The 23199-nt window shown below is 36.2% G+C and overlaps 1 protein-coding gene and 1 non-coding gene across 3 annotated transcripts in view; both read left to right on the top strand.

Moving 5' to 3' along the window:
- Positions 1–23199, top strand: part of FGF12 (fibroblast growth factor 12) — a 595999-nt gene that overhangs the window by 194921 nt on the left and 377879 nt on the right. The window lies entirely within an intron of this gene.
- LOC111544394 lies at positions 4280–4383 on the top strand. The gene has a single exon (XR_002732146.1). It is a non-coding gene; the product is annotated as a small nucleolar RNA U13 (small nucleolar RNA).

Here is a 23199-nt window from a genome sequence, read left to right as displayed (position 1 = left end):
AAGAACTCAGAAGTAAATCCATGTCTACAGTTAACTCATTTTTAACAAAGATGCCAAGGACATACATTGGGGAAAGGACAATCTCTTCAATAAATTGTGCTAAGAAAACTGGATATCTGTATGCAGCAGAATGAAACTAGACTCCCTATCTCTAGCTAACCATATACAAAAATCAAATAAAAATGGATTAAAGGCCTGGCGCGGTGGCTCAAGCCTGTAATCCCAGCACTTTGGGAGGCTGAGGCGGGCAGATCACCTGAGGTCAGGAGTTTGAGACCAGCCTGGCGAACATGGTGAAACCCCATCTCTACTAAAAATACAAAAAATTAGCCGGGCATGGTGGCACGCACCTTTAATCTCAGCTACTCAGGAGGTTGAGGCAGGGGAATCACTTGAACCTGGGAGGCGGAGGTTGCAGTGAGCCAAGATCGCACCATTGTACTCCAGCCTGGGGAACAGGAGTGAAACTCCGTCTCAAAAAAAAAAAAGGTGTGTTGGGGGGGATTAAAGGCTTAAATCTAAGACCTTACATTATGAAACTAATAAAATAAAACTTTGGGAAAACACTCTGGGACATTATTCTTGGCAAAGATTTCTTGAGTAATACCCCACAAACACAGGCAACCAGAGCAAAAGCGGACAAATGGGATCACATCAAGTTAAAAACCTTCTGCAAAGTGAAGGATACAATCAACAAAGTGAAGAGACAACCCACAGAATGGGGGAAAATATTTGCAAACTATCCATCTGACAAGAAATCAATAACCAGAATATATAAGAAGCTCAGACAACTCTATAGGGAAAAAATCTAATAATCTCACTAAAAAATACATGAAGATCTGAACAGACATTTCTCAAAAGAAGACATGCAAAGTGGTATATAAAAATGTGCTCAACATCATTGATTATCAGACAAATGCAAATAAAAGCTAACAATATGTCACCTCACCTCAGTTAAAATGGGTTTTATCCAAAATACAGGAAATCACGAACACTGGCCAGCATGTGGAGCAACGGGAACCCTCGTACACTTTTGGTGGGAATGTAAATTAGTACAACCGCTATGGAAAATCATTTGGAGTTTCTTCAAAAAACTAAAAATAGGGCTACCATATGATCCCACAATCCCATTACTAGGTATATACCCAAAAGAAAAGAAATCAGTATATCAAAGCGATTTCTACACTCTCATGTTATGGTAACACTATTCCCAATAGCCAAGATTTTGAAGCCACTGTAATGTCCACCGACAGACAAATGGATAAAGGGAATGTAGTACATATAAACTATTCACCCATAGAAAGGAATGAGATTCTGTCATTTACGACAACATGAATAGGACTGGAGGTCATTATGTTAAGTAAAATAGGCCAGGCACAGAAAGATAAACTTCCTATGTTCTCACTGATTTGTGAGAGCTAAAAGTTAAAACAATTGAACTCATGGAGATAGACAGTAGAATGATGGTTACCAGAGGCTGGGAAGGGTAGTGGCAGGGAGTGAGGATAGTTTATGGGTACAAAAATGGAGTTGGAAAGAATGAATAAGATCTAGTATTCGATAGCAGAACGGGGAGACTAAAGTTAACAATAATTTATTAAATATGCCTGAGGTGATGAATACCCCATTTACCCTGATGTGATTATTATGCATTATATGCCTGTATCAAAATATCTTATGTACCCCATAAATACACACAGTATGTACCCACAAAAACTAAAAGTTAAAAAAATTGAAATATCAAAAGCAAAAATCTTATTTTTTATATATTTTTTCAAATGTCTTAGAAAATCCTCAACAAATTTTACAATTTTTGTTGATGTCTCAGGATCATCATTATTAATTTTAATAATTGTATTGCCCTGTAAAATACACTTTCGGAGACTTGCTAACAACTTGTTAGGCTGTCTGGTGTTATTTATCTTCACACATGATGGCACCATGTATTGTGACTTTGGAAGGCATGATATTTGATGGTTTGTTGTTTGCTTACTTTTTTGCCATAAAATAGTTATTTCTCACCATATGTTTTTAAATCTATTTCAACTTTTGCTTCTTGTTAAGAGGTTAGCTGTCCTTTTCTGCTAAGAGACAGATAGTAAATATTTTAGGCTTTATGGACCATATAGCCTTTGTCACAATCACTCGACTCTGAGGTTGTAGCCTGAAATAGTCATAGACAACACAGAAACAAATGGTTATGGCTGTGTTCCAATGGAACTCTATTTTCAAAAACAGGCAGTTTGCTGGATTTGGTGTGTGGGTTGTAGTTCTAGACTGTTGAGTGTGGTGAAATAGCCGTGTAGAGTAGTATGTGAAAAGGTAAATAGAATTTTTAAAAATGTAAATACATATTGTATTAGGACATAATGAAACCCCACAAGCTGTGTAAAATTTATTGCTGCAATTTTATGACAGCATTTGTGGGTGGTTAGATGTCTTTCTTTTGTCCCTTCTTTGCATCTTCTTTCAGGTTGGTATCTATGTGGTAGATGTTTGGGGTTGTTGAATAAATGAGCTCTAGAACACTTGCTTCATATGAATACGTGCGTGTGTATGTTTTTGTATCTCAGATAGAGCTAAATTCATTGCACCAATTACGACCTAGCTAAGACTGGTTTGAGGTCCATTTCGATGAATTTTAGAGCTCAGTATTGCCCACCCCAACCACCACTAAGTTGTATGCAAATTTTCAGTGTGAGTTTATATTTTCGTGATCTCCTCTAGCTCTTAATTCTGCTTCTGTCAAACTATTTCATTTTAGAGACTGTACAGCTATCCTTGTTCTCTGAAAAAGTCTCTTGGCCATTTCTACACCTCAGACTGCAGCCTCTTACCATGGTTTTCGGTTTTCCTTAGTCCCTTCCGGAGGGCTCACAGGAGCTCCAACTTCTTCTCACATTGTTCTGTAGATGAATTCCATTTCCTCCAGTCTTACTCCCAAATTTCTCTGACTCCTCTGTGCATGTTTTGATCTACCACGACGCTTTGCTGAAGAAAGAAGACCTGTTCTCCCTTAATTGAACTGTCTTCCTAAGAAGGGAGTTTTAATTTTGAGTAGAATTTTTTCCCTATGGATACATGGACGAAAGACTGGGTGAATGAATGACTGAAAAGATGTTATATGGTACTGTATATTAGGATAGCTGCTTCATATGGAGGCTGGTACCAAATATGAAAAATCTATTTTTGGCTTGTTATAGTTGATTTTGTGATCTAGATATTATTCAGCATTGTTCTTCAAATCCCCTGCCATAGCCAAAACACACCTTATATACTATTTCTGCTTTTACCTATAAGGAGCATTTTATTCATTTCTTGTTTCATTTTATAGCATATCCTAATATGATTTTATTACAAAAGGAGTCAGGAATATCACTTCATATGATAGTCTACTAATTGTAGAAATAAAATATAAGGCCATAAATTGTGTAAGGTAAAAGACTTAAAATCAAAGTATCCACTGAAACTTACAAGAGTAAGGTGGTATTTCTATTTGGAGGAATGTCCCCAGATCTCCAATATTAGAAAAATAGTTATCTTATTAATATTAAATAGTTCTAAAATAGGTAATTTAAAATGATTTTATTCAAAATTAGTATTATTTAGTCAAATATGAATTATCAGCCACTCTTAATTGTCTACAAAGAACACTGCAAAGAACTTCAAATAAAAAGATACATTTTTAATAGACTAAAGAACATGGTGGCTCATGCCTGTGATCCCAGCACTTTGGCAGGCCAAGGCGGGGAGATCTGTTGAGGTCAGGAGTTCAGTACCAGTCTGGCCAACATCACGAAACCCCATCTTTTCCAAAAATACAAAAATTATTCTGGTGTGGTGGCATGTACCTGTAGTCCCAGCTACTTGGGAGGCTGAGACACAAGAATCGCTTGAACCGAGGAGGCAGAGGTTGCGGTGAGGTAAGATCACACCACTGTACTCCATCCTGGGCGACAGACTAAGACTTCATCTAAAAAAATAAAAATAAAAATAAAGAACTTACAATCTGGTTTTGCTTCTGGAAGTGATAGAAATATGATTAAATGATTAGAAAAAATCAGAAGTGTAATATATAAGTTAATTTTTTAAAAACGCACATTTCCTGAGCACTGCAGTAACCTAAACCTGGCTTCTTTGAAGTTTACTCAGTATGTTGAACTGTAACGGAAAGCTAGCAACTATACTGCTTATACTTTTTTCTTAGAATCACTAGAAAATATTTGACCAGAAAAAATAGATTCTGAGTAAAATTAGTTTTTTAAAAAAACCAAACTTGATCCTTTTGTAGTTCATAAGCATGATGATTGAGTGTTCACGTGCATGAGTGAGATATGCCATCCTTGAACCTTGTCAAGACATCGGCACATTACCCATCTGATATGAAAAAAAAAAGTCATCTTATAAAAATTCACATATATAAAATAGGAATAGATAGGACACTGACTGCTTTGGGTTTGTTTTGTCAACATTTATGTTTTCAAGCAGTCATGCTTCATCCAATTTTTATATTCTTTTGAGGAAAAATACATTGCCAGGAATCACAGTATGTAATGCAAATCAGACACAGAACCATTCCCTACGGACTTTCTAGCCTATGAAGAAAGATATGCATGCAGACAACAAAGGAAATTGGGATGCTTCTGACTTCAGGCTTTATGGAAGAGTTGATGTTTGGACTGGCCCATGATAAACTTTAATAAACTAGAAGAGATACAAAGGACATTTTTGGCTAAGGAAAGAAGATGAACAAAGGCTCAAAAGTTCCAAAGTCTATGTCCAAGTAAAGCAAGTGCAGGCTTACATTTTACTGTCTTTGATTTCTAAAGTCAAGAAGCTCTGAAAACCATTGTGTGTGTTGTTGTTTTCCTTAAGGTACAGACTGACCTAAATTGACAGGAGGCCATTTATAGTCTTTATTTATCCCACTTACGAGAATATTTATATATTTTACTGCAGAAATATCAATGTATTTCATTATAGGTGCAGCCCCAACATACATGGCTTTTGCTAATATTTTATACATTAACTGTATTACTTAAAAAAAAAATACCACCTTGTTCCCCCAAAAACTTGAATTACAAAACACACTCGGCCCCAGCTGTTTCTGGTAAGGGATTGTAGACTTGAAGTAATTATGGGGGAAGTGATATTGTATAAACTGTGTCCAGAAAGCTAGGTGAAGATTGTGCCAGTTCTTGAACACACCAAGTTACAGATTTTGGTAATTTGACTTTAGGCTACAAGGAACCGTTATATACTTTTGAAGAAGAAGTGAAATATTCAACCATTTTTAATCAAAATTGGTTTGAGTACCTGAGCACATGCTACTTTAAATTTCTTCTCTATGCAATCACAAAAACTCTGAGTAAGATGGTGTCAGATGAAATGCCTTTTGAAAATAGATATTTACATCCATCATTTGTTTACTTGTGATGGTGTGTAGGAGAAACAAGTTTAGAGAAAACAATTTCAGATAATGTCTGCACCTCGCTAAGTGTCATGCCACATTAATATGGTCAAAGTTTGATGTCCCCAAATGACTGTGCATTAAAAATACAAGAATTGTTTCATAGAAGAAAAACTAAACAAGCAAAAACCATAAGAAATAGTAATTTATTTCATATTTGGTCATTTTCCTTGCTAAAAATACCTGAAGGCAAATTCCAGAAAATTTGTTTCTGATTTGGTTATGAAAATTAATTGAGAAATTAAAAATGTTATTGTCATTGTTGTGTATACAGTGTATGTGTATCGCTCATAGTGAGTCTTTAAACTCTGCCTTTAAAAACAAGCATCAGAAGTTTGGTACAAAATCACTGTTCACAAATAGTAGAACTGCTATACACCAACAACGACCAAGTTGAGAATCAAATCAAGAACTCAATTGCTTTTAAAACAGCTACAAAAAATAAAATTAAAAAATACTTAGTAATATACTTAAGGAAGTGAAAGATCTCTACAAGGAAACTACAAAACAATACTGAAAGAAATCATAGACGACACAAAGAAATGAAAAGAACCCATGCTCATAAATGGGAAGAATCAATATAGTGAAAATAACCATACTGCTCAAAGCAATCTACAGATTCAGTTCAATCCCCATCGAAATGTCATCAGCATTCTTCACAGAAATAGAAAAAAAAAAATCCTAAAATTCATATGGAACCAAAAAAGAGCCCACACAGTCAAAGCAATACTAAGCAAAAAGAACAAATCTGGAGGCATCACCTTACCCAACTTCAAATTATACTACAAGACTATGGTTACCAAAACAGCATGGTACTAGTGTAAAAATAGGCATGTAGACCAATGGAACAGAATAGAGAACCCAGAAATAAAGCCAAATACTTACAGCTAATTGATCTTCAACCAAGCATACAAAAACATAAATTGGGGAAAGGACACCCTATTAAATAAATGTTGCTGGGAAAACTAACAAGCTACTTGTAGAAGAATAAAACTGGATCCTCATCTTTCCCCTTACACAAAAATTAACTCAGGATGGATCAAAGACTTAAATCTATGACCTGAAACCATAAAGATTATAGAATATAACATTGGAAAAACTTTTCTAGACATTGGCTTAGGCAAATAATTTATGACTAAGACCTCAAAAGCAAATGCAACATAAACAAAAATAAATAAATGTAATATAATTAAAGTAAAAATCTTCTGCACAGCAAAAGAAATAGTCATCAAAGTAAATGTATTTCCCACACAGTGGGAGAAGAAAATATTCACAAACTATCCACCCCACAAAGGACTAATATCTAGAATCTGCAAGGAACTCAAACAAATTAGCAAGAAAGAAACAAATAATCCCATCCAAAAGTGGGCAAAGGACATGAATAGACAATTCTCAAAATTAGACACAAACAACAAACAAGAAAAAATGCTCAACATCACTAATTATCAGGGAAATGTCAAGTAAATCCACAATGAGATACTACTTTACTCCTACAAGAATGACCATAATTAAAAGTCAAAAAAAGAATAGATGTTGGAATGCATGTGGTAAAAAGGGAACACTTTTACACATTTACTCAGCTGGTGTGAATGTAAACTGGTACAACCTATGGAAAACAGTTTGGATATTTCTTTAAGAACTAAAAGTAGAACTACTATACAATCCAGCAATCCCACTACGGGATATCTACCCAAAGGAAAAGAAGCCATTATATGAAAAAGACACATGCACGCACGTTTGTAGCAGCACAATTCACAATTGCAAAGATATGGAACCAACCTGAGTGCCCATCATCCAATGAGTGGATAAAGAACATATAGTATGTAAACACCATGGAATAGTACCCAGCCATAAATAGAAATGAAATAATGTCTTTTGCAGCAACTTGGATGGAGCTGGAGGCCATTATTCTAAATGAAGTAGCTCAGGAATGAAAAGTCAAATATTGTGTGTTTTCATGTATAAGTGGGAGCTAAGCTATGAGGATGCAAAGGCATAAGTATGATATAATGAACTTTGGGGATTTGGGGGGAAAGGCTGGGAGCAGGATGTAGGATAAAAGACTACATATTGGGTACAATGTACATTGCTTGAGTGACAGGTGCATTAAAATCTCGGAAATCACCACTAAAGAACGTATCCATGTAACCAAAACCACCTGTTCCCCCAAAACTATTGAAATATAAATAGAAGTGCATTCACCAAAAAAGGTTGGGAATTAGAAAACTGACTCTAGGAATGTATCCATCTCCGTTTTTCTTTCTTAGACTATCTGCATAGTCAGTTAGTTTTGGCTTTCTGTAAGCTTGTAGTAAGTATTTCTGAGACCTCATGATTAAAAGCACATTTTTTTCAACTTTTAGAATGTCATTCAAAATTTCAAACAAAAACAAAAAAACAAATGGAAAGACAGCCCATGCTCATAAATGGAAGGAATCAATATAGTGAAAATGACCATACTGTCCAAAGCAATGTACAGATTCAGTGCAATCCCCATCAAAATGTCATCAGTGTTCTTCACAGAGCTAGAAAAAAAATCCTAAAATTCATATGGAACTAAAAAAGAGCCCACACACCAAAGAAATACTAAGCAAAAAGAATAAATCTGGAGGCATCACCTTACCCAACTTCAAATTACACTACAAGACTTTGTTACCAAAACAACATGGTACTGGTATAAAAATAGGCATGTTTTTTATACCTATTTTTATACCTATAAAAAAATAGGCATGTTTTTTATACCTATTTACTGAATAGGGTGTCAGTAAATGACCACTTTTTATTCAGTAAATGTTGAAATGTACCAATTCAGTAAATGTTGAAATGTACCAATACATAGGCTGGAAGCACATGTAGGCTTATATAATAAAACTTGGAATTGGTATATTTTTCAAGAAGAGTATTTGGTATCTGCCTTAGCAAAATTGCTTAACCTATTTCCTAGAAGTGGAATTCCAATCCTTGAAAGTCTTTGCAAAGAAAATCAGAAAGTTCCATCTAATTCCCAGCTTATGGTTTTCCAGAAAAATTCTGCATTTGACTTCAGAAGAACAGAGAATAATAATAATTTTTATAAACATTATACAGCTCTCACTAGAGCCCAAGGATGAAGAACATGTATTAGGTCATAGAAGTATTTTTTGATGCTATAATCTCAACAATCATATTCTGACTATTTGATGTTCTTAGTGATTTTTATCACTTTATAAGTGATTTTTATTTTTTTAAAATCACATAACGATAAGATGCTTATTTTTTAAAACAATATTTATTTGATTTAAAAGGTATTCAATAATACTTTTAGAAAATATGAGAATATAGAAATGCAGTAATAAGAATTGATATTGATATCTATTGAGTTTTTTTTGAGGTCCTATTGTCATTGTACCTTACATTTTACATACATTATCTCAGTTAAGCTTTACCCTGTTATATAACATTATTCACATTTTATATAAATAGAAACTGATGACTAGAGAGGTTAAGTGAGTGGCACAAAGTTATATGGCAGTAAGTGGTAGAGCAGAAGTCAAGCCAGGAAATTCAATTCCAGAATGCATGCTCTGAGCAGCTATTCTCCCAGCTTCCCCACAATTGACAACCACCACCAAAATGGTCACTGAGAAATAACTACAGTTATATTTTTTGTGTATATGCTTTCAATATTTTCCCCATATATATACAAATATATATATATATATATTTCAATATATAAATGAAATACTAAGGCAGACTGTTTTCTCACCTTCAACATTGGCTTTTTGCTCATCAAACTTATGAAAACTAAAAGAATGGCAAAGGAATGATTTTAGTATATGCTAATCCAGAATGTAGGTCTAATGCTGAGTGTCTAGGTAAGACCATGGACTAAAAACAACAAACAAACAAAAAGCACTATCCAAGCAAGCTGCCGTCAGACTAACACCTCCTGAGCAAAAGCTACTTATATTCCTCAGCTCGAGGTGTCAGTGACAGCATCAAGCATGTGGTGGAAAATTAAAGGAGGGGGTTGATTTTCCAAATTTTATCTTCACATACCTTCCTTTCAAAATATGACAACCCAAAGTGTTGTTAATAACTTTAAGTTTTAAATTTCGCCTTTAAGAAAAGTATTTTCATTTGCTTTAAAATAATTACAAATTTTAAAAATAGGGATGACCAATGGATGTTTCATAAAAGGTTCTGACCAGAAAAAAAGAAAAAAGAAAAAATATCCAAACCTCTTTTTCAGAATGTACTAGTCCTTTTAAAGATCTTCTGTAAATGGGGAGTCCGTTAAGTGCTAACCTCTATGTTAAGCATTTCCTTTTCTTTCTTTCTTTTTTCCTTTTGCCACAACAAACCTCAAGGTGGATTATTAACCTTGTGTTGCAAATAGGAAAAATGAGACTAAAATTAAGAAATGTGTCCATGAACACACAGCTGGGACTTGAACTCAGCAATGTGTAGCTCTTATGATGTCATCTAAGAGTCTGACACCCAAACTGATCATAATATCTACAACGTGGAGTGGACAACTGAAATGAAAACAGAAAGAAAAAAAAATCACCACTCTAATAATGTGTGTAGCTGTAAACTATCTTGCTGTCTAATATTTTTCTGATAGTTTTAAAACATTAAACTGCAGGGCCGGGTGTGGTGTCTCACTCCTGTAATCCCAGTACTTTGAGGCGTGTGGATCACCTGAGGTCAGTTCGAGACCAGCCTAGCCAACATGGTGAAAAGCTGTCTCTACTAAAAATAAAAAAATTAGGTGGGCATAGTGGCACATACCTGTAATCCCAGCTACGCCGGAAGCTGAGGCAGGAGAATTGCTCAAACCCGGGAGGTGGAGGTTGCAGTGAGCTGAGATCACTCTTTTGCACTCCAGCCTGAGTGACAGAGCAAGACTCTATCTAAAAAGAAAAAAAAAAAGGCCAGGCGCAGTGGCTCACGCCTATAATCCCAGCACTTTGGGAGGCTGAGGCGGGTGGATCATGAGGTCAGGAGATGGAGACCATCCTGGCTAAGACAGTGAAACCCTGTCTCTACTAAAATACAAAAAAATTAGCTGGGCATGGTGGTGGGTGCCTGTAGTCCCAGCTACTCGGGAGACTGAGGCAGGAGAATGGTGTGAATGCAGGAGGCAGAGCTTGCAGTGAGTGGAGATCATGCCACTGCACTCCAGCCTGGGCGACAGAGCAAGACTCCATCTAAAATATATATATATATATATATATGTATATTAAAATACAATTCAGATACCACAAAATTTACCCTTTTAATGTGTACAGTTCAGTGGTTCTTAGTATATGTACAAGGCTATGCAACCATCACCACTCTCTAATTCCAGAACACGTCCATCACCCTGGAAAAAAACCCCATCCCCGTTAGTATTCACTTCTTATAGAATTTTGATGAAGCAAAAGCCTTCAAAAGCTTTCTACTAAAAATCCAGTTTTCTTAGATTTTTCCTTCAAACAAAGACAATTCTTAAATATTTTATAGCTACCGAAGAGAAATTATTAAAATAATCTCAAATAACAAATGAGTGATATTGCTGTTGTTGAATAAATCTTCAAGGATGAAAGGATGAAAAGGATTATTACTGGTAGGGTTTCTCAAAAGTCACAAATGTCAATAAACTGCTCTGCCATATCATTACCACAATTTATTAAGCACCTACGATCTGGCAGGCACCATATTAAGATATTCTATCTCAATTAATTCTGACAACAATTCTAAGGAAGTATGAATACTCAGTCTATTGTATACATGATAACCACTGAAAGATGGAGCAGTCATCTCACCCAGTAAGTGTAAGAGTTGAGAAGTAATCCTAGGTCCAGTTTGATTTCAAAGCTCAAGCTCTAAACACTAAGCTCCACCAAGTGACAGAAAGTGGATCAAAAGAGAATGTAGATGTCAAAATTAAAAACAAAACAAACATAAAAAAACCAGGAGGGAGAGAGGAGGATGAACAGAAGTGGGTTAAGGGTACAAACATACAATCCAATAAGAGGAATAAATGTAATGGTTGGTAGCAGAATAGGATGACCATACTTGATAAAATCAGGTGATGGACACTTTAGATACCTTCCCTTAATTGCTACACATTAGGTATGTGTAACAGCATTTCTCATGCACCTCACTGATATGGTTTGGCTGTGTCCCCACCCAAATCTCATCTTGAATTCCCACATGTTGTGGGAGAGACCCTATGGGAGGTAGTTGAATTATGAGGGTGGGTTTTCCTGTGCTGTTCTTGCGATAGTGAATAAATCTCATAAGATCTGATGATGGTATAAGTGGGAGTTTCCCTGCACAAGCTCTCTTCCCGTGTCTGCGGCCATGTGAGATGTGCCTTTCACCTTCTGCTTTGATTGTGATGTCTCCCCAGCCAGGTGGAACAGTAAGTCCATTAAACCTCTTTCTTTTGTAAATTGCCTAGTCTCCAGTATGTCTTTATCAGCAGCATAAAAATGGACTAATACAGTAAATTGATACCAGTAGAGTGGGGTGCTGCTGAAAAGATACCTAAAAATGTGGATGCAACTTTGGAACTGGGTAACAGGCAGAGGTTGAAACAGTTTGGAGGGCTCAAAAGAAGACAGGAAAATGTGGGACAGTTTGGAACTCCCTAGAGACTTGTCAAATGGCTTTGACCAAAATGCTGGTCATGATATGGACAATGAAATCCAGGCTGAGGTGGTCTCAGATGGAGATGGGGAACTTGTGAGGAACTGGAGCAAAGGTGACTCTTGTTATGTGTTAGCAAAGAGACTGGTGGCATTTTGCCTCTGCCCTAGAGGTTTGTGGAACTCTGAACTTTAGAGAGATGATTTAGGGTATCTGGCAGAAGAAATTTCTAAGCAGCAAAGCATTCAAGATGTGACTTGGGTGCCATCAAAGGCATTCAGTTTTATAACTGAAAGACAGCATTAAAGTTGGGAAAATTTGCAGCCTGACAATGCGATAGAAAAGAAAATCCCATTTTCTGAGGAGAAATTCCAGCCGACTACATACATTTGCATAAATAATGAGTAGCTGAATACTGTTCCCCAAGACAATGGAAAAAATGTCTCCAGGGAATATCAGAGGTCTTCATAGCACCTCTTCCCATGTCAGGCCTAGAGGACTAGGAGGAAAACATGGTTTTGTGAGTGGGGCCCCATGCTATGTGCAGCCTAGGAACTTGGTGCCCTGTGTCCCAGCTGCTCCAGCTGAGTCTGAAAGGGCCAATGTACAGCTTTGGCCATGACTTCAGAGGGTGCAAGACTCAAGCCTTGGTAGCTTCAATATGGTGTTAAGCCTGCCAGTGCACAGAAGTCAAGATTTGGGGTTTGGAAAACACCACCTAGATTTCAAAGGATGTAAGAAAATGCCTAGATGTCCAGGCAGACTTTTGCTGCAGGGGTAGGCCTCTCAGAGAACCTCTGCTAGGGCAGTGTGGAAGGGAAATGTGGGGTTGGAGCCCCCATACAGGGTCCCTACTGGGGCACTGTCTAGTGGAGCTAGGAGGACCACCATCCCCCAGACCCTAGAATGGTAGATCCACTGACAGGTTGCAACGTGTACCTGGAAAAGCTGCAGACACACAACACCAGCCCATGAAAGCAACTGAGAAAGAGGCTGTACCCTGCAAAGCCACAGGTGCCGAGCTGCCCAAGAGCATGGGAACCTACCTCTTGCATCAGTGTGACCTGGACATGAGACATGGAGTCAAAGGAGATCATTTTGGAGCTTTGAGATTTGACTACTGCACTGGATTTCGGACTTGCATGGGGCCTGTACCCCTTTGTTTGGGCCAATTTCTTCCACTGCCTGAACCCCCATTGTATCTCAGAAGTAACAAGCTTGGTTTTATTTTACAGACTCATAGGCAGAAGGGGCTTGTCTTGTCTCAGATAAGACTTTGGACTGTGGACGTTTGAGTTAATGCTGAAATGAGTTAAAACTTTGGGGGGCTATTGGGAGGGCTTGATTGGCTTTGAAATGTGAGGATATGAGATTTGGGTGGGGCCGGGGTGGAATGGTATGGTTTGCCTGTGTCCCCACCCAAATCTCATCTTGAATTCCCACATGTTGTGGGAGGGACCCAGTGGGAGGTGGTTGAATAATGGGCGTGGGTCTTTCCTGTGCTATTCTCATATAATGTATGAGAATCACCAGATCTGATGATTCTATAATGGGGAGTTTCCCTGCATAAGCTCTCTACTCTTGTCTGCTGCCATGTGAGACATGCCTTTCACCTTCCACCATGATTATGAGGCCTCCCCAGCCACGTGGAACTATAAGTCCATTAAACCTCTTTCTTTTTTAAATTGCTCAGTCTCTGGTATGTCTTTATCAGCAGCATGAAAATGGACTAATATACCCGTAAATATGTACAAATAAAAAAATAAAAATGAAAATAACTTCAGTCTAAATGGATTATTTACATAAGCCCAGGATGCTGCAGATGGTTATCTAGTGCTGGCTCCTAGAAGGATTATTGCAGTGATTTTCATATCTACATATTGAATGCTTACAATGTACACTTGCATAAGACCATAGAAAACAGATCATTCTGATCCTTCCATTTTTCATTATTTGTTAATTAACCTATAAAACTAGAAATGGAAACAATGGCAAAACTGGAAGTATACAACCTTTCAGACTAATATGATGAACCCCTTCTCCCAGGTCTTTTTCTGTTGGTCTTTCAGGATCTTTATCTTAAACTAGTCATCATCTTAGTTTATTTTCTGTTGTTATAACAGAATACCACAGACTGTGTAATTTATAAAGAAAAATACATTTAATTTTCACAGTCCTGGAAGCAGAGAAGGCTGCTAGCATCTGGTGAGGGCCTTTTTGCTGTGTCATATCACAGCAGAAGGCAAGTGTGTGCTAGCTCAGGTTTCTCTTCCTCTTCCTATAAAGCCATCAGTCCCATCGTGAGGGTCCCACTCTGATGATGTTATCTAATCCTAATTACCTCCCAAAGGCCCCACCTCCAAATTTTATCAATATATGTTTGGGGATTGAGTTTCGAACACATGAAATGTTGAGGACACATTCAAGTCATAGCACCAATTTAAGGGCTCCAAAGGCTCCTTTTCTCCTGGTTTGCATTTCTTTTGGATTTTTTCAAGACCTCCTTTATTTTTATCATACTTGAAACCATGTGGTAGGTGTGTCATTGATTTTTAGGAAAGACAGAAGGCATGACGCATGCTGCTTTTGTTGCAACTGAAATGTAAGGTTATAATAAATTTGATTAAGGCTTTATCTTCAGTCGAACCATATGGTTAACTCTAAAGAAACAGAATCATATAACAATTCTGCAACTCTGGGTAAAGTTTTCAGTTTAATTCAGCAGATATTTATTGACCATTTCCTATGTTTCGAGTAGCATCTGTATATGGGGAAAGGCAGAAATAGTAATATTTCATGATGAATGACTTTTATGACTTGCCATGAAAGGGAACAAAAGTGACGTGTGTGTGTGTGTGTATGTGTGTCTGTGTGTATAAGCTTGAGGTGAGGAACTGTATATAAACATGTGCCCAACTAATTGTGACACAAGCTATGATGTGATAAGTGCCTAAGTGTTTCCTGATTCCTCGGTGGCTAAATCAACACTTCTACCACCTCTTTAGACACTATAAAATCATGTACTTCTTTTGTGCAGCTGTTACAGTTGTAATAATATATTTGTTTGCATGACTATTTGGCTAAATTTTCAATAAGTACTTTGGCTTTTTGGAAATCAGAGATTATTGTGTGAAAGTTCTATGCTAAGAAATATGTGCAGTTAAGCTCCAAAGAATGGCACCTAATCCAGCCAGGGAAGGTTTGTTGACAGAGGCGATAATGAACCCAAGTTTTGAAGGGTGGGTATGAACTCACTGGAAGAAGAAAGAAAGCAGGATAGTCTAAGCAAGTGAAATATCATGTGCAAAAACATGTAGACACGAACACGAAACACTGCAACTCAGGCAACGCATGGTGGCTCATGCCTGTAATTCCAGCACTTTGGGAGGCTGAGGCAGGTATATCACGAAGTCAAGAGATCAAGACCATCCTGGCCAACATGGTGAAACCCGTCTCTACTAAAAATACAAACATTAACTGGGCATGGTGGTGCACACCTCTAGTCCCAGCTACTCAGGAGGCTGAGGCAGGAGCATCATTTGAACCTGGGAGGCAAGGTTGCAGTGAGCCAAGATGGTGCCACTGAACTCCAACCTGACGACAGAGCGAGACTCTGACTCAAAAAAAAAAAAAAAAAAAAGAAGAGAAGAGAAAAAAACAATGAGACTCAAGGATATGGACTGAGTTAAGTTCATGTACAGAGATAAAAGAAGACAAGCAAATCATTGTAGGTTTTATGTACCAAACTTAAATTGTCGACTTAATCTTCAATACTATGAAAAGTTTCTGAAGAGCCACATTCTTTAGGGACTTGAGTTTTGGGGTGATTATTTTGGCAGTATGGAGGCTACATTTAAGGCAGTTGGAATATTTTAGTAAATATGTTGTAGTAATTAGGCAAGACGTGATCAGGGCCTGAAGGAAGGCAAGAATAAAGTGATGGATATTAGAGAAGTTAAATAGTATCTATAATACTCTGTCTGACTGGAGATAAGTTAGCAAGAACAGCTTAGGATGGCTCACAAGCCTTTGAATTTGGAAACTGGATAATTAGATGTAGTTGTTCATTAAAATATGGAGTTCAAGAAGTTTAGAGGGAAAGAAATGTGTCCAGTTGTAGTTATGTTTTTTTTTTGTTGTTGTTGTTTTTTAAATACTTGTGGATCCTTTAGTAGAGATTTCCAGGGAAACTTGGAAATGGATGATTAAACCTATATAGGTATCTTGCCAGCAGACACAGATCCAGGAGTTATCAATAGTGCAAGAATTTTAATGTGTAAGATGTCCAGTCACAGCAAAAATGGAGAAGAGATTGAAGCTTGGTAAATAGTAACACTTAGAGGACGGCAGAAAGAGAACTATGATGTTAATAGAGAAGTAGAAGGAAAACCGAGAGAAAAATGGTGTTTCTGAAGATGAAGAAGAGTTTCTTGAAATAAAATGATCAATAATTTTAACACATATAATTATTGCATCTTTGTAGCATTAGGACAAAATGTGCCCATTGTATCTGGAATAGCGTTGATTATGGTGATTTTATAAAAAGAACTTTGGTGAGATTGTGCAAGCAAGAGGCAGCACTCAGTGGGTTAAAGAAAGAAAAATACTGAAGTGAAGGTAGTACATGTTCCCTTTTCTTTAAGATGTTTGTATGTTTGTGGAAGGGAAGAAAGAGGATAGAAAAATAATGCACAAAGGAGATTTCAAAATTCCACATGTGGCTCTTGCCTGGTATGTGAGAGTGGCAACTTTAGGCTTAACCTGTGTTATGCGCAGGCACAAAGATACATACATATGTATACTTGTGAATATATTTGTGTGCATAACCATCACCTTAAAGGGGCTAAAATATTCATTCTCCAAATTACTGCATGTCCAACAAATCTTCTATACAGATCCTGATGAACTTCTCCAGTTAACCCTTTTTCTCCTCCTTTTCCTACTCTAACCATTGCCCCACAACCACTTGTATTAGGACAGTTAAAAGCTTGCCATCAGGAAAGTTAGCCAAAGTCATAAGTTTAGACTATTTCCTATGCCCTTTTCTGAAAGTTAACACTAATAGAAACCTCGTAGTTTACCATAAAGGCAATGCTCATTTTTATTGGTCAGATCTTTAAATGAATGACTACCTTCTGCTTCTAGAAAGCAGACAATTTACAGAGAAAATTCAATTTCCAGAGAAGAGAAAAATGTCCTGAAATCATTTCTATGCATAGTATCAAGTAGGTTTGATTCTGATGCTATCAAAATCAAGGGCAGCATCATAGTGTCTTTTAAAGAATATTACACTAGGAAGGGGACAGGGGTTCTGAGCCACTTAGTTGCAGCCCTGCTGCTGGGGGCCAGGTGACTTTTGAAGAAGTCAATGTTCCTTTTTTTTTTTCTGTTAAAGGATGGAGTTAGAAAATAAACGTCTACCATGGGTTGACTTATGTTAAAATTTTATTCCCTAAAACCCCAAATGAAGTCATTCCACAAATACATTTCCTTCTCCTATCTGCAATTTGGAAGAACCTCTTCTTTACAAACGTCATGATACTACTATGTGGTTTTACATGGTTTGCATCCCTCCTATGCAATCAGAATTGCTCTTCTCATCTGTGCTATCGCTACAGGCTTCACATTTCTCTGTCCAGTTTGTATAGCTATATATTCTTTCCATCTCTATGAGATAGTGAGTCCACTGAGGGCAGGGTTATATTTAAACAAAATATGCACTTGCTAAATGTGCGGTGAATAGAAATGAGTATTTTAAAATTCATTTAACAGGTGGACTTAATAGTATCTTATAAAATTTGATGACAGTCTTATTCGGAGAGCTTGGATAATATGAAAGCTAAAAGAGGTTGGGTGAATCTTTATTATCAGACTTGGGTAGGGCTCTTTATTACTGTTTTGATGTCTTTAATACTCAAGATTGTTGAAATTTCAGAAGGGCATGTGGGAATCAAACATGGTTTCTATCACATGGAAGTAACTATTTTTCCCAATGTCACCTAAATGTAAGACTTCCCATTTAAAAATGAATACATAATTTAAAAATAAAATAAGAGTAGCAGCTCAGATTTATGGCACTTTGGAAATTTCTTATCATTTACTCATGCATCCCTTCGTCTTAGAGGATAAGGATCATCAAAGCTTGAACTCCTTTTGGTACCAACATTCTACTGTTAGGCGCTGAGAAGTTATGATTCTCACTTAGGTCTTCTGATTCTCAGGCATCAAGACTATATCCTGTTGCAACTTAGAAATAACATTTCTAGTCCCTGTGTGTCTCCTTCACATTCTGGATTTTTGTATTTTAATTAAGCTTAGTAATAGATACGTTTTAAAAATCAAAGCAAAATTCATATAGTTGATTTTTGTTGTTATATGTTATTTATTTAGAAGAAGTAATATGCATACGGTGCACTTTTAAATTATAAAATGGAATGCAGTCAAAAGTAAGTCTCCCTCTGTTCTGTTCTGCCACCTAATCTTTCTCCCTGAGACTACAACTGATGCCAATTTCTTATGTACCTTTTCAGAAAGAGTCCATGAGTTTATAAACATGAATGTATGCACATTCTTATTTTCTAGATTACATAAATTGTGGCAAGCTATATATATACACATACATATATTCTTTTATATGGTTATTAAATTCAGTAATAAATTTCACAAATCTATTCATATCAAAACATATAGTGTGGCTACATTAAAAAAAATTGTAGCACATTACTCTATGGGAACATACCAAAATGTAAGTTAGTTCCCTACTGATAGATTAGTATCACTAGTATCACATAGTGTTATCAACAATGTTGTACTGACTACTTTGTGCAGTTGTCACTGTTGTATGCTTGTACAACTATATCTAAAATATCTACGTAAGAAATTGCCAAAAGGGAAATTGGCTTTTTAAAGTTTGAAGGGTAGAGACAAATAGCTATCCATATAGGCATTAATGCTCACTTTTACCAAGAATGTATGAGGGTTCCCATTTCCTTTATATTTTCTCTAGTACACTAAGTTACCAAACATTTTGATCCTTGAAATCTTATATGGTATTAATATTTTATTTTGGATATATTTAGTATTTCTCTCATGTGTGAATCTTATGACTTTTCAAATGTTTAAAAATAAGTTATATCTTCTATCTAATTCATAGACTCACTCTAAATTCTTTCTGGGCTATGGTTTTTAAATGTAACATAGAATTACAAATATTTTTCCCAGTTGGAAAATCACAAAAAGTCCCCATTTTTTCATTTCATCAATATTTAAATAAATTATTTATTACATATTCTAGGTACCAAGATATACAAACATAAAAGATATGAACATGAACACCAAAATTTGGAGGCGAAAAGCCTCATAGTCTCTTGGGAGGGAAAATATATATATGCAAGCTGAATAAAATACATCCTATAATAGAGGAACTACAGTGTGCTCTGGGAACTACGAGGAAGCTGTGACTGCTTTGGGGGAGGAGATAGGAGGAAAAGTTTACCAGAGAGATCGCTGTGGTTTCTATGGTAGGTCTCAAGAAATGTGTGTAATTTATAGGGTCAGAGAAGTGTTCAGGTGATAGGAGAAAAGGGTGGAAACACCCATTTTGTATTGTGCCCCTCTTTTGGTAATGAGTTTTGACTAATGAGCAATTTCTTTTTTCCTTGACATTCATAAGTATTTATTATCTTGAACTGATTTGCCTCATATTTTGCATATTTTGCAAAATAATTTTTTGACCTCATATTTTACTATGATGATTTAAAAACATTTTCCTTCCATTTGAATTAGATAACTCATCTTTCAAGTTTTCTTATGGCCAACAAGCTCTGTGTTTATTCAAGACAACTTGTTAAAGTGTTATTAGAAGAGATGGAAAATGTCCAACTACAGCAGCAAAGCCTGGAGGTATCTATTCAAAGATAAGTAAAAAGTTCTCAAACAAATGACAAAATGTTCAAACTCAATCATAATTAGAGATATGCAAATTAAAACATTACAATCAAACTGACATAAATGAAAAAGTAGGACAATACATTATGTTGGTAAGGCTGTGGGAAAATAGGGAATCATATATTGCTGGCAAGAATCTAAATTCATACAAGCCTTCTGGAGTGAAATTCAGCAATACTTAGCATAAATATCTATACACATACTTTTCAACCCAGCATTTCCATTTCTAAGAGGCTACCCTGGAGGCACTCAGAGTGTATTTCTCACAGGAGTATTGGTTAGCAGTGTTTTCTACAATATGAAAATGCTGCACATAAGGTTACTTATTGCAGCATTGTTTATAATAGCACAATACTGGAAACAATCAAAAGACCACTACATAGAAGAGTGTGTGTGCATTTGTACAAAAGAAGCACAGGCAAGATAAACTAAAAAACCAGTTACCTATAGGCAGTGCATGGGAAATAAGTGGAAAAAAGGAGTGAACAGGAACTGGCCAGGAGGGATAATGAGGGAATAACAATTATCAAGCTATACTTTTTGGTAAAGCTTTGACTGTAAGTACTATAGTAATGTTTCATGCACCCAAATAAAAAAATAATTTAAGTTAATTAAAATTAGTTAAATAATCAAGATCAATGTGTATGGAATATAAGTTTACAAATGAATAACCAAATCGCGCTGAAGAGGATGGGCAAGTAAAGAAACAACCTAAGTCACTTTCAAAAGAAAATGATATTTTGATTGGATACTGTAAAGTTCATGACAAAAATAAGTGTATATAAATACTGCACTCTTGTAATAAGTGTTTCTCACAGGAGTATCAGTTAGCAATTCTCTAACTACCTTAAGTGTAGTAGGATTTAATAAATAAGTGAATATATTACAAATAACGAAAGTCGGGTTTTTCACTGTCAGAAAGAAGTTACAAATAAGGAAAAGGCAAAAAATAAAATGAACCTGGTGGTATTGACTTAGGATCGAAGTATTAATGACATCTATCTCTATCTCTACATGATATATCTGTATCTACCTAAAAAGATAAACCGATAGAAACATAGAAATAAATATGATGTAGGTGTATGCGTATATAGATTTCCTAGCTCTTTCTGCTGAGAGGGCCTAAGAGCAGTAACACCACAATAAAAATGAGCACACTTAGCACTCAGATCTTGGTTGCTACATATTGTTCTCCAAAGAAAGAACTCAGACTCATTTGGCAATCAGTTGATTCCAGGCCTAGGGTAGAGGGGACAAAATAATAAACTTGGAACATTATGTGATGCCAAAAAATTAAGGAACTGCTAAAAAAAATGGGGGTATGTCAAAAGGACACAATAACAAATCAGAAGGATCTCCCAATGGCTAAGCCAGAACAATTTTAGCCACAAAATAAATGATGATAGTATTGGATTATAATCCTTAGAATAAATATCCTTGAGGCCATACGGATATAAATAAATAACTGAATGCATAAATAAATGCAGGAGAAGTAACAGCTGTTACAGAAGAATTCCTATTACTTTAGACAGAATAAAGGAAATACAAAAGTCACTGTTGGGCAAATGGCACAGTAATCATTGTTGCAAGTAAGATCTGTCAGTGGATGCTAAAATCAGTGGATAAAAGTTAGAGGAAAAACAGGACATTAGCACAGCATCAGAGTTTTTCCTCAATATATTTATCAATTATAAATGAAAAAAACATGTAACTTTACAGTATGGAAATGTAGTAGACATAACCTGAACCAGGCAATCAAGGTTAATATCACTAACATCATGTACTCTTCCCCCTGCCATAATGATATATAATAAGTAGGATACAACATCTCTTCTATGGCATGCTTGCCAAACGAATAACCTTAGACTAATCATTAGAAAAAATTGGACAAACCCAAATTGAAAGACATTCTGCAAAATATTTGACCAATACTTATTAGAAGTGCCAAGGTACTGAAAGACAGGGAGACTGAGGGACCACCACAGATTGAAGGAGATTCAAGTGACATGGCAATCAAATGCAACATAGGTCCTAGTTGGATCTGGTACAGAAAAAGGACATGAGGGTGGGGGAGAACTGGTGAAAGCTGAATAAAGTTTGTAGTTTAGTTAATCACAAGGTACTAGTGTAAATGTTCCGGGTTTGTACACTGGTTATAAAAGTCATGGGAGGTGATTGGATCACGGGGAGGATGCCCCCATGCTGTTCTCATGATACTGAGGGAATTCTCATGAGATCTGATGGTTTTATAAGGGGCTTTTCCCTGCTTCCTTTTGCATTTCTCTCTCCTGTCACCATATGAAGAAGGACGTGTTTGCTTCCACTTCTGCCATGACTAAGTTTCCTGAGGCAGGCTCCTCAGCCATGCAGAACTGTGAGTCAATTAAACCACTTTCCTTTATAAAAAGAAAAAAATAGGGAAATTGGGTAAACGGTAGGTATGGACTCTCAGTCTTATATTATAACATTTGCATAAGTGGAAACTTATTTAAAGATAAAAATGTTTGGAAAATAATAGAAGGAGATAATGAAGATGAAGAAGAGGAAGAGAAGGAGAAGGAAGAAGAAGAGGGACAGGGATGGTGGGGAGAGGAAGGAAAACGAAATAAAAAAGAACAAAAGGAAGAAGAGAAATTTTAAAATAACATGTTTGCTTTTTTAAAAACAGTATGAAGATTGTATTTGAAAGTATTGCTAAGATGAGAGGTACAGGCATGGTTCTGTGCCCTTTCAGAGTCAATGGGCTATATGCATAACATGGAACAAAAATACCATGGTTGATATTATACTGATTTTCATCTTTTAGATTATATGTTGGTTTCTTTGTGAAAATAAATTTAATATCAATTCAACAGATATTTTGCCATTGATATACTCATTAAAAGTTTTGCAACCTAGCACGATTCTTTATATGTTATTACCAATTCAACATTTGCTTCTAAACAGATAAATACAGATTAATTGCACAGCTGATGCCAAGAGTGAACAGATGCCTATGTTTAGTGTTAATAGAAAATATCTTAGATAAGTCACGATTTAAATATCTCAGAACTCCCTTACACAATTATTAATTTCTACAAACTCTTAGTAATTATTTTTAAAAATAAAAAATTGGGGTACTAGGAATTCAAACACGTTCATCCATCATTATATACCAGAATTCC

This window comes from Piliocolobus tephrosceles, chromosome 2 (genome assembly GCF_002776525.5).
Source record: "Piliocolobus tephrosceles isolate RC106 chromosome 2, ASM277652v3, whole genome shotgun sequence".
NCBI classification, from domain to species: domain Eukaryota; kingdom Metazoa; phylum Chordata; class Mammalia; order Primates; family Cercopithecidae; genus Piliocolobus; species Piliocolobus tephrosceles.
The sequence above is the reverse complement of the archived record's forward strand: the minus strand, read 5'-3'. Positions and strand labels throughout refer to the sequence as shown.